This window comes from Rhinolophus sinicus, linkage group LG04 (assembly GCF_036562045.2).
Source record: "Rhinolophus sinicus isolate RSC01 linkage group LG04, ASM3656204v1, whole genome shotgun sequence".
NCBI lineage: Eukaryota > Metazoa > Chordata > Mammalia > Chiroptera > Rhinolophidae > Rhinolophus > Rhinolophus sinicus.
The window spans coordinates 110,890,619-110,904,320 of record NC_133754.1 but is presented as its reverse complement, the minus strand read 5'-3'; the positions used below and the strand labels follow the sequence as shown (position 1 = coordinate 110,904,320).

Here is a 13,702-nt window from a genome sequence, read left to right as displayed (position 1 = left end):
ACGTCCTGCTTAGTGTTAGCCAGACCATCTGAACTGGAGAGGCACTTCCTGGGGACCTGGGAGCTTCCTATGCTTTCGGAGATGGTGTCTGTGAAGTCCCTGGTCATTGTTGCTGGACAGTCAATTCAGTCTGCTCATCTGTCCACCCCTCCAGGACTGAACCACATCCTCCTCCACCTTCAGCAACCAGGGGCCATGATGGGTTCCCCTGCTCTCTCCTGTTTCCCTCCTGCCTTCATAGGATCCATCCCAGAAACTTCTGTCTAGCTGTCCTGCACTACCTACTGGGGTCTGCAGGCTCCCATGCCCCTCCCACCTGCGGGCCCTCCCACTGGCAGTCTCTGGAGGCACCCTCCCTCCCTACACCACCCCCAATGAGCCAGCACACTCCTCATGCAGACCATATTTGAAGAAGGCAGTATGAGGCCTGGCCAGGGCCAATCTCCCAGCATGCTCTGGACACAGCTCCCTGGGGCCTGCTCTTTGAGAGGAAGTGGGAAGTGGGGCACGGAGCAGGCACCTTGCTACAGCTGTTCACCCTCCAAGCCCCTGGATGGCCTTCATGATGGGTCTAGGATGCCTAGGTGCCCAGACCTCTCTCTCCAGCCTCCTTGTTGGACGACATCCCTCCTTTGGGGCAACCAGTTCTCTCCCATCCCTCCCTCAGGGACTACAAGGGCATGTCTATTCTCCTACTCACTTACTTGTCCTAATATTCTTCTTTCCCAAAATTCTTAATCTCACCCCCCTTCCCTAATGTGACCATTTTTGTCTCTCCCCCTCCATCAGCCCCAGATCTCATTTCCATCCCAAATCTATGCTCCAGGTGTGCATATCAGAAATCCCTACCCAGGCTATCTGCTCTGGCCTCTACCAATTAGTGGCCAAAGGCAACAGCACAAGCTTTGAAATTAGGATGGATCCGATTCTGAGATGGGTCCCCCTCCCCACCTCTGTAAGCACCAGAGAGGAAGAGTCTTCCCAGGCCACAGGGTCCCCTGACTCTTGGGCATTAAGCCTCAGTAAGGATGTAATCTGATGGACACATTCAGAAAGGAAAATTTTTATAAGACTTTCTGACATCTTTCCGTTGAGGTTGTTTAATCCTCCTGGAGCTCCTTTGAATTCCCAACCTAGAAAGACCACCTGGATGATTCAGGCAGGTTCCCTCCTTAGAAACTGGGGCACCCAGGAGCTCATCTAGAGACTAGTATTGTCAGCCTGTTGCCTTGACATTAACTCCTTATTCCTACTTCTTAACGATTAACACTCATTTAAATCTAGGACAGTAGGGGTAAGTGAAGGAGGTTTTATGACAGGGAAGCATCTGGGTCAGTGGTCTCAACCTGAGCTCATGTTAGAATCATCTGAAGAGCTTTAGTAACCCCACACCCAGACCAACTCCATCAGGAGCTCAAGGTGGGGCCCAGGTACCAGTGTATTTTATGCTCCTTCCATGATTGCAACATGCTACCCAAACTAAGGACCACTGATCAGTGTTCTGGGAGTATATAGACTGGCCAAAATAAACACACACAGAAACAAAGGCACACAGAAGAGGTGAGTCATATATTTTTACTGCCTAAAGAAATAGGCCAGTTCACTTCATTCCCATAAATACTCATTGCAACTCAGGTCTGGCTTCTGCCAGAGAATTTGCAGCCCGTAGAACTTTCTGTATGGACCCACCAGCCATGTGCTGGAAATGCCAAGCTGATTAAAATATCCAGCAACCCAGACAAACCTCGGAAAAACTTCTCCAGATATCTGAAAGAATTCTGCTATAGTTATAACACATGGAATGTTACTTCAGACAACTGTGTGAGGCTCTGCGTAGTAAACAGAAAATAAGCCTAAAGATAAAATCCTTTGTTCTGGTCAGGTTATAGGAGACTAGACTAAAATATGCAAATATTGGAAAAGAAGAAAGATATGAAATCAATAATCTAAGCTTCTACCCTAGGAAATTAAAAGAGGAGCAAGTTAACTCAAAAATAAGTAGAAGGAAAGAAATAATAAAAATTAGAGCAAATCAATAAAATTGAAATGGGAATTCAATAGAAAAAAAATCAATGATCCCTAAAGACAGTTCTTTGAAAAGATAAATAAAATCAATAAGCCTTTAACCAGGCCAAACTAAGAAGAAAAAAAAGAGGACACAAATTACTAATATCAGAAATGAATAAAAGGTCATTGTGGAAAGAACTGGATCCTCGAATCCAAGAAGCAAATAGAACACCGAATTACCTCAATCCCAACAGGCTTTTGCCAAGGCACATTGTATTGAAGCTGTCTAAAAACAACGACAAAGAATCCTCAAGGCAGCCAGGGAAAAGAAGACGGTAACTTACAAAGGAAAGCCCATTAGATTATCATTAGATTTTTCAGCAGAAACTCTATAAGCCAGGAGGGAGTGGAACCAAATATTCAAACTATTGAAAGAGAGAAATTATGAGCCAAGAATAATATATCCAACAAAGATATCCTTTAGATATGAAGGCGGAATAAAGACCTTTCCAGACATACAGAAGCTGAGGGAATTTTCTAATACACGACCTGCACTACAAGAAATACTAAAGGAGGCTATTCGACCACCATCAACAGGGACAATTTGTGGCAACCAAAACATAAACAGGGGGAGAGTAAAGGCCTGAACCAGAATATGGGAATGGAGAAAGTAAGCGTGCTGAAGAAAATGGAATACTCTAAATATCAAACTTTCTTTTACATAAACTTAAGGGTAACCACTCAAAAAAATCCAGAACTGAAATATATACTGTAATAAAAGAAGAAACAGAGGGAAACATCATAGAATACCACCACACAGAAATAATAGACAACAACAAAAAGGCAAAGAAACAATGGAGACACAGCCTTACCAGAAAACTAAAGATAGAATGACAGGAAATCCTCACATATCAATAATCACCCTAAATGTAAATGGACTGAACTCACCAATAAAAAGGCACAGAGTAGCAGATTGGATCAAAAAACTAAACCCAACCATATGCTGTCTCCAAGAGACACATCTCAGCTACAAGGACAAGCATAGACTCAAAGTGAAAGGGTGGAAATTGACACTCCAAGCAAATGGTACCCAGAGAAAATCAGGTGTAGCCATAATGATATCAGATGAAACAGACTTCAAGGTGAAAAAGATAACAAGAGACAAAGATGGACATTTCACAATGGTAAAGGGGACAATACAACAAGAGGACATAAGAATCATCAATATTTATGCCCCCAATCAGGGAGCACCGAAATATACCAAGCAACTACTAACAGAACTAAAGGGAGAAATTGACCAAAACACAATTACACTTGGGGACTTAAATATATCATTGACAGCTATGGATAGATCATCCAAACAGAAAATAAATAATGAAATAGCAGCCCTAAATGACACATTAGATGAAATGGACATAAATGACATTTATAGAGCACTTCATCCTAAAACATCTGACTATACATTCTTTTGTAGTATACATGGAACATTCTCAAGGACAGACCATGTATTGGGACATAAAATCAGCCTAAGCAAATTTAAGAAGATTGAAATCATACCAAGCATATTCTCTGATCACAAGGCTTTGAAACTGGATATCAACTGCAAAAAGAAAGCAGGAAAACACACAAACACATGGAGACTAAACAACATACTCTTAAAGTCGACTGGGTCAAAGAAGAAATTAGAGGAGAGGTCAAAAGATACATAGAAACAAATGACAATGAAAATACATCCTACCAAAATTTTTGGGATGCAGCGAAAGCAGTTTTAAGAGGGAAATTTATCTCATTACAGGCCTATCTCAAGAAAAAAGAAAAATCCCAAATAAATAACCTCATGTTACACCTTAAAGAACTAGAAAAAGAAGAACAAGTGAAACCCAAGGTCAGCAGAAGAAAGGAAATAACAAAAATCAGAGCAGAACTAAACGAAATAGAGAACAAAAAGACAACAGAAAAAATTAATGTGACAAAGAGCTGCTTCTTTGAAAAGATTAACAAAATTGGCAAACCCTTGGCTAGACTCACTAAGATAAAAATAGAGAAGATACTAATTAACAAAATCAGAAACGAAAAAAGAGAAGTTATCACGGACACCACACAAATACAAAGGATCATCCAAGAATACTATGAAGGACTATATGCCACCAAATTCAATAACCTAGAAGAAATGGACAAGTTCTTAGAAACATATAGCTTTCCAAGGCTGAACCATGAAGAACTGGAAAATCTAAACAGACCGATCACCAGTAACGAAATTGAATCAGTCATTCCAAAAGCAAAAATCCGGGACCAGATGGCTTCACTAGTGAATTCTACCAAACTTTCAAAGAGGATCTAATACCAATCCTGCTCAAACTCTTCCAAAAAATTGAAGAAGAGACAGTACTCCCTAACTCATTTTATGAGGCCAACGTTACCCTGATACAAACACCTGGTAAGGACAATACAAAAAAAGGAAACTACAGACCAATATCTCTGATGAATACAGATGCAAAAATCCTAAACAATATTCTAGCAAACTGAATACAACAATGCATTAAAAAGATTATTCATCATGACCAAGTGGGGTTGATCCCTGGGGCAAAAGGATGGTTCAACATCCGCCAATCCATCAATGTGATACATCACATAAACAAAATAAGGGACAAAAATCATATGATTATATCAATTGATGCAGAAAAAGCATTTGACAAGATACAACATCCATTTATGATTATAACACTTAATAAAATAGGTATAGAAGGAAAATACCTTAACATAATAAAGGCCGTATATGACAAACCCTCAGCTAATTTCATAATTAATGGTGAAAAACTGAAGCCCTTTGCTCTACGTTCAGGAACATGACAGGGCTGTCCCCTATCACCTCTGCTTTTCAACATAGTGTTGGAAGTCCTTGCCAGAGCAATCAGGCAAGAGAAAGAAATAAAAGGCATCCAAATTGGGAATGAAGAAGTTAAATTATCACTCTTTGCAGATGACATGATGCTATATATAGAAAACCCTAAAGACTCTACCAAAAAGCTATTAGAAACAATCAACGAATACAATAAAGTTGCTGGCTGTAAAATCAACGTACAAAAGTCCATTGCATTCCTATATACTAACAATGAAATCTCAGAAAAAGAAATACAAAAAACAATTCCTTTTGCAATTGCAGCAAAAAGAATGAAATACCTAGGAATAAACTTAACCAAGGATGTGAAAGACCTATATGCTGAAAACTATAAGACACTTTTAAAAGAAATTGAAGAAGGCACAAAGAAATGGAAAGACATTCCATGCTCATGGATTGGAAGAATCAACATAGTTAAATGGCCATATTACCCTAAGCAATATATAGATTTAATGCAATCGCCCTCAAAATCCCAATGGCATTTTTTTAAGAAATAAAACAAAGCATCATCAGATTTGTTTGGAACCACAAAAGACCCCGAATAGCCAAAGCAATCTTAAGTAAAAAGAACAATACTGGAGGTATCACACTCCCTGACTTTAACTTGTACTACAGGGCTACAATAATCAAAACAGCATGGTATTGGCAGAAAAACAGACACATAGACCAATGGAATAGAATTGAGAACCCAGAAATAAAACCACATAAATATGGACAGATAATTTTTGACAAAGAAGCTAAAACATACAATGGAGAAAAGACAGCCTCTTCAATAAATGGTGCTGGGAGAATTGGATAGCCACGTGCAAAAGAATGAAACTGGACTGCTATTTGTCACCATGTACCAAAATTAATTCAAAATGGATCAAAGACTTAAGCATAAGACCTGACACAATAAACTGCATAGAAGAAAACATAGGTACTAAACTTATGGACCTTGGGTTCAAAGAGCATTTTATGAATTTGACTCCAAAGGCAATGGAAGTAAAAGCTAAAATAAACGAATGGGACTATATGAAACTTAAAAGCTTCTGCACAGCAAAAGAAACCATCGACAAAATAAAGAGGCCACCAACTGAATGGGAGAAGATTTTTGCAAACAGTGCCTCCGATAAGGGCCTAATATCCAGAATATACAAGGAACCCACACAACTCAACAACAAAAAAAACAACCCAATTGAAAAATGGGCAGAAGACCTGAAGAGACATTTCTCCAAAGAGGACATACAAATGGCAAATAGACATATGAAAAATAGTTCAACATCACTAATCATCAGAGAAGTGCAAATAAAAACCACAACGAGCTATCACTTCAACCCAGTTAGAATGGCTATCATCAACAAGACAAATAGTAACAAGTGTTGGAGAGGCTGTGGAGAAAAAGGAACCCTCATACACTGTTGGTGGGAATGCAGACTGGTGCAGCCGTTATGGAAGGCAGTGTGGAGGTTCCTCAAAAAATTACGAATAGAATTACCGTATGACCCAGCAATCCCTCTCTTGGGTATCTACCCAAAAAATCTGAAAACATTTATCCATAAAGACAAGTGTGCTCCAATGTTCATTGCAGCTTTGTTTACGGTGGCCAAGACATGGAAACAACGAAAATGTCCTTCGATAGATGAATGGATAAAGAAGTTGTGGTATATATACACAATGGAATACTATTCGGCGATAAGAAAAGATGATATGGGAACATTTGTGACAACATGGATGGATCTTGAGAGTGTAATGCTGACCGAAATAAGTCAGACAGAAAAAGCAGAGAACCATATGATTTCACTGATATGTGGTATATAAACCAAAAACAACAAAAGAACAAGACAAACAAATGAGAAACAGAAACTCATAGACACAGACAATAGTTTAGTGGTTACCAGAGGTAAGGGGAGTGCGGGGGTGGGGGGTGGGCGATGAAGGTAAGGGGGATCAAATATATGGTGATGGAAGGAGAACTGACTCTGGGTGGTGAACACACAATGGGATTTATAGATGATGTAATACAGAATTGTACCCCTGAAATCTATGTAATTTTACTAACAATTGTCACCCCAATAAATTTAAAAAAAAAGAAGAAGATCCAAAGATAGCAAATAAGTATATGAAAAGATGCTCCACATGATATGTCGTTAGGTAAATGCAAATTAAAGTAATGAGATACCACTACACACTGACAACAACAAATGCTATGTAGTGAGGACGTGGAGCAACAGGAACTCTCATTCATTGCTGGTGGGAATGCAAAATGGTGCAGCCACTTTAGAAGACAGTTTTGGTGGTTTTATACAAAACTAAATATACTCTTATCATATGATGTAGTAATTGTGCTCCTTGCTATTTACCCAAAGGAATTTAAAATTTACATCCTCATAAAGACATGCACACAGATGTTTACAGCAGCTTCAGTCATAATTGCCAAAACTTGGAAGCAACAAAGATGTCCTTCAGTAGGTGAATGGACAAGTAAACTGCAGTCCATCCACATATTGGAATGTTATTCAGTGCTAAAAATAAATGAGCTATGAAGCCATGAAAAACATGGAGGAAACTTAAACGCACATTACTAAGTGAAATAAGCCAACCTGAAAAGTTTGATTTTCTTGTATGATTCCAATTATAGAACATTCTGGAAAAGGCAAAACTATGGAGAAGTAAAAGATCAGTGGTTTCCAGGGTAAGGTTAAGAACAGACGATCACAGAGGATGATTCTTAGGGCCGTGAAACTATTTTGTACAATACAATAATGGTGGCTACATGTCATTACACATTTTTCCAAACCCACAGAATGCCCAACACCAAGAGTGATCCTAATGTAAACTATGGATTCTGGGTGATGATGATGTATCAGTGTAGGTTCATCAGATGTAACAAAGGTACCCTCTGGTGGCGGTGATGATAGTGGCAGAAGCTGTGCATGAGTGGAAGCAGGGGCTATGGGGGAAATCTCTGTACCTTCCTCTAAATTTTACTGTGAATGTAAAACTTGGATAAGAAAAAAAAATGAAGTCTACTTTTAAAAAATAATAGACTAAATATTCAAATTGATAGTGTTGGGTGGGATGAGGCTTTCAGGGGAAACAGCTGGGGAGATGGGGTAAAATTTCACAAAAGTGAGAAGGCAACGTCTCCTGATCTTCAAACAAGGCCATTTTGGGGTCTCTGGAAATGTTTATAGTAAGGAATTTCTATTTTGGTTTGATTTTTGTAAGACATTATTGCTAAAAATGTGTTACCTTTTTAAGGCAGAGATCCCCAAGGTCCCACAGCAGCTTAATGAAAGTTTATCTCTTCTCCAGGTGGGGACGGAAATGCACTTGGCTTTGTAGGGTGTGTGGTCAGCAGTGTCCACAGGGGAAGGTGGGGATAGGGGTGGGAGGTGGCCAGTGAGCCTCAGGATGTCAGTTTTGGAGCAAAAAGTATAGGTTTGAGGTTTGAAGCCCACAAGAGGAACCAAGTAAGTCGTTGAGCTCCCCACACCCTACTTCCCCTCTGATCAATTTTGGATGTTTCTTCCATCAAGGTTGACAAAGTCTAGCACAGACATCTGTCAGAAGGGACATTGGGTGCCTGGGTTTTGCTTCGCAGTCTGGGTTCTCTACCCTAGTGACCCCTGAGAGTGCCCAGCGGTGGAAGAAGGAAGTCGTGCACATGAGCATCACGAGGATGTGGTCAGGTTTGGGGGTGGTGCAGGGGCCCAGTTATCCAGGGAGTAGAGGAAAGGAGAACTGAGCTGAAGGCCCGCTTGGACCACCCACAGACGCGTCCCATGTAAGCCTCAATTTCCTCCCAGACAAAGGGCAGCTGGATCAGCCCTTCAGAATTCTAAGGTTCCAGCAGGCGAGAGTTTGTAACTTTTTGTCCAAACCTTCTGGAAAGTGTAATAAGCAACAATTCCACAACAAAATCCAGCTTTTAGGAGCTCTGCAGCTGGATAGAATGTAATGTCTCCAAATGGAGCACTCTCAGCCCAGGAAAGCCTCTCTGAGGCCTGCTGGTCCTATGTGCCCACCTCTGTGAGGCCTCCAAGACAAGTCACTGCTCAGAGAACTGGAGAAAGTTCTAATTCAGCTGCTAAGGGAGAAAGGCTGGAACCACCGCACTCAGTATTTCCCCAAAGCTGTATGCTCCAATAGCGTCCTCTGTGACCAGAGGCCACCCTAAATGCGTTCATGGAGCAGGAGGCCCGTGCCCAGGACAACCATCCAGGGAGGACAAATTCATCCAGCCAAGCTAACCTGATACCTTTGTAAAAATCCATGAACACAGAGCAAACAGCAAACAGCATGAGCAGTGGCTCTCCGAAGCGGGATGCTCACCCCCCCCCACCCATCCCCTTGCCAGGGTGGAAGTGTGTGCCTCCCACACCCTCTTGTGGCCAGCAGAACACAGCGGCAGGAATTTGAAATGAGAGCTGGAAGATTCTTTCAGGATTGTGTGGCATTGCTTTCCCCAAACATTTCCTTAGCCATGGAACAACCCTATAACTAAAGCCCCAAAATGCACAGCTCAGGAATGAGGCTGAAGGAGGCCGGCCCAGGGCACACCAGGGGCCCCACCTTCCTCCAAGGGCTCCGAGAAGCTGCACTACGAGACCATCCCTGTCACTTGTTAGCGAGGCAAGGGGTCACATCACCTGCCCAACGCTAGAGACGATAGTGACTGAACTGGCACCATAATTTCTATTGAACAAATTTGTATTGAATGAAGGAAGGCACAAAGACAGTGACGGAGGTCAGGAGGTCCTCCAGCAATTTGGGCAGATCTTGGTCTCCTCCTCAGCTGGGACTTCTGCCTCTGTTCCACCGCCTTACTGGCAGCTGGGCCATGACTTTGCAGAAGCCTCATCCCCGGCTGAATCCAGCCACGAACTTCAAAGCTTCAGGCACTGCTCAGCACTTTGACCTTCTCCCCCAGAGTTTCAGAAGCCTGGAAGAAGATGCTATGGGTCTCCTCTGCCCTACTGCCCACCTGGGCCTGGACCACACAACGGGGAATGCTACCTTCACTCACAGCTTACTCTGTGGCCTGGCCGGTCATCTGTGGCCTAGAGGGTTTTCCAGGCACTGATGGCTTTGATAGAGTTGGCCCTTTCTGGTCTTACCCTCTGTAGGTGAGAGGGCAGCCACTGGCTTTCTTCACTTTGGGAGAGCAGTTAACCCCGGAAGTTCAGATGCTCGCTCTGATCTAAGCAGGAGAACTGATTGGACTCAGGGGCAGGAGCCTGGAACAAACTCAGAGGCCAGCTGGTTAAGGCTTACCATTAAGGTATGTTTGAGTTGCTGACAATATTCGTAATCATTGCAGAAAGAGTCTGAAAGTAGAAGAAAATCAGATCCCAAAAGTAAAAGTGAGAAGACAAGCTCAGTAGAAAGGAATATTGCTCCAAGCATCTGGAAGGGCTGGTCTGACTGGGGATAAAGAATACCTGGGATGAGGTGGTATCTCATGGTGGTTTTTATTTGCATTTCTATAATGATTAGTGATGTTGAGCATTTTTTCATATGTCTTTTTGCTATCTGTATGTCCTCTTTAGAAATCAACAAACAACAAGTGCTGGCGAGGATGTGGAGAAAAGGGAACCCTTGTGCACTGTTGGTGGGATTGCAGATTGGTGCAGCCACTATGGAAAACAGTATGGAGGTATCTCAAAAATCGGAAAATGGAACTACCTTATGACCCAGCAATTCCACTCCTAGGTATCTATCCAGAGAAATCCAAAACTCTAATTCAAAAAAATTTATGCAACCCTATATTTATTGCAGCACTATACACAATAGCCAAGACATGGAAACAACCGAAATGCTCATCGGTAGACGACTGGATTAAGAAACTGTGGTACATTTATACAATGGAGTATTACGCAGCCATAAAGAAGAATGAAATCTTACCATTTGCAACAACATGGATGGACCTAGAGAACATTATGCTAAGTGAAATAAGTCAGACTGAGAAAGACAAATACCATATGATCTCACTTACAAGTGGAATCTAAAGAAAATAATAAATGCATGAACTAATCAGAAACAGTCTCAGAGACACAGAAGAAAAACTGATGGTTGTTAGATGGGATGCAGGGTGGGGATAAGGGGGAAGGTGAGGGGATTAGAAAGCACAATCGGTAACCACAAGATGGCCACAGGGATACGAAAGTCAATTTGGGGAATGTAATCAATAATGTAAAGATTTTGTAGGGTGCCCGATGGACACTTGCCTCATTAGGGAGACCACCTCAGGGATGCTGTAGATGCCTGATCACCACACTGTACACCTGAAGCTGAAGCTGAGCAATAATGAACGTCAACTAATATATATATATATATATATATATATATATATATATATATATATATAATATATATATAAAATTAGTACATATATATGTATATATATTTACAAGAAGTGGAGTACAACATTAGGAATAGAGACAGTGAAAATATAATGGCTGTATGCGATGTCAGGGGTAGTAGATTGGGGGAGGGAAGTTATCACTTTGTGAGGGATATAAATGATAAATGTCTAACTATTACACTGTTTTGTACACCTGAATCCATTAAAAACAAAAAAAAAAAGAATACTCGGGAGCCTGAGAAACAGCTCAAAAGTGCTGGGAAATTAAAATAAATAACAAATACAAAATGTATTCTGATTTTTCAATTGCACCAGGAGGGTTGTAACAGTCTCACTTTGTCTATTCTCTGCCACAACCTCCAGAAATCTGGAGTGGTGTGGGGGAGGTGGAAATCCTTCGTGGTTATTTTTCCTTTTGCTGTCTATTCTTATCCCCCTTTCAGAAATTCAGAAGTTAATTTTTCAAAATTTATTCACAGATGCTCCTAGATTGTCCACTTTTGTATTTAAGTGGCTGTGCAAAGCAGAACAGAATCAAAAGATATGATGTGGGTGGGAAATACCACTGGCCAAGAAATCATGAATCTTGGTTCAAATCCTGTCTCTGCTGCTAGTCGCTGTGTTAACTTGACGAGTTACCTAACCTATCCATCCCCGTTTTTAGAAGGTTGTGTTCACTGGACCACGATTCTCAACTTGAGCAGCCTCGGACCCTCCTGGGGGCTTGCAGAAGCACAGACTGCCAGACACCCGCCTCCCCCTCCCCAAGGTTCTGACTCAGCAGGGCTGAGAATTTGCATTTCTAGCAGGTTCCAGGTGATGCTGATGCTGCTGGACCAGGGGTGGGCTGGGGGGCACTCTGAGAACCTCTGGGCTAGAAGAGCCGTTCAAAGCTCTGTTGGTCTGAGAGGTGACCGCGCTTGCCCGGTATCCAGACAAAAACAGCAGCCTCTCAGCTCCACGAAGATGGAAACCACCTGGGGGCGCCAAGACTCCCTTTCTCTGCTCACCAGCTCAGTGCACAAGCAGTACCCTGCGCACTTTGCTCAGTCCTGTCTGCACTGCTCCTGACCCCCATGAAAAGCAGCTAGGGCACTGACAAGAAGCCAGTTTTGTGCTCCTGGGTTCACATCTCCACCTACCACCTCCTAACAGTGTCCCACAGGGCAAGGTACTGACCTCTCTGAGACTCCTTTTCCCTGTAAAATGGCGCTCACATAGCTCTACTTCATAAGATTCTCCTCAGGAGTGAATGACTGATATGCATGGAATAGTTAACACAGTGCCTGGCCCCCAGTAAGGGCCCAGCCCCTATTAAGTGCACAGTAAATGTTTGCTGTTTCTGTTTTTTGCACTGAGCAGTTTAAACTTACCCTGGAGAAAATCTGGGCAACCAGGAGAGATTTGGAGCAGAGAGTGGCATTAATTGGTAGTGGGGGTGGAGGGTAGGCACTGACAGCCCAGGTGGGTGGGGGAGAAGGACTGTTTGCATAGATATTTAGGCGTGTGGTCAGTGACTGAATGTGGAACATGTGGGGGAGGTGCTGGTGACCGGGTAAGTGGTGGGGAGGGATCCAGGAGGAAGGTGGGGTGAGGCGGTAGGGATGATGGGATGATACCGTCCACTTGAGGTGGGACAGGCTTGAGTTGCCAAGGGAATGTTAAGTGAAGTGGCCCTTAGGCCGTTAGAAATATCATTTAAAGACTATGCATTAAAGATTATGCTCAGCCAATGACAAAATGATTACACCTGGCCCCTTCCAAGTTGTCACACTGGAACAAGCAAAGCCATCAAACAGAGATGTCTTCTGATTAAAACTCTGGCTTGCCTGGAACAGATTGTATACACAGAGTTGCTGCCCTGTTTTCTACTGTCTTGGCTTCAGCTTGATCCACCAGGAGACTCCAACCCCCAAAGGCTTGTGCCTCAGTACAGACTAACCCAGATAGGACGTAGCCCACCTCAGCCATGTTGCCTGGCCTCTTCTAGATTTGAAAGTAAGGCCAGACCAGGGTCCTTCCTAGGGACAACGGCCACAGGGCCAAGCCCATGCCAGCCCATGGAGGGCAATGCCAAGACTCAGGCTTGGGAGCTTGTACACCAATAGCTTACATTCCTCCAATCAATGCCTTACCCTATGTGAGCACTCATTTTCCAACTAAATAGTGAGCCTGACCTTGAATCCCCTCATGGTTGGTGTCCTGGATTGCCTCCTCCTTCCCTTGTTAGCCTGCTTGTGCGCCGAGCTGGGGAGCCACGTCTGGATTGAGGAGGACACTGAAGGCTCCCTGGCCCTGTTCCTTCTGTGTTTAACTTCCCTTCCTCTCCTAGTTCTAAGGTACTGAGAACCCCTTAGTCATCTCCAGGCTTGCCCAAGAGTCAGCAAAGTCTTATTTCTGACAATAGAAATGAAAACAAAGTGGAAGGCTGACCATGTGACCAAAAA

The 13,702-nt window shown here is 42.7% G+C and overlaps 1 protein-coding gene across 2 annotated transcripts in view; it reads right to left on the bottom strand.

The window, feature by feature from the left end:
- The window catches only part of SHC3 (SHC adaptor protein 3), a 249,842-nt gene that overhangs the window by 7,610 nt on the left and 228,530 nt on the right, over positions 1–13,702 (bottom strand). The window lies entirely within an intron of this gene.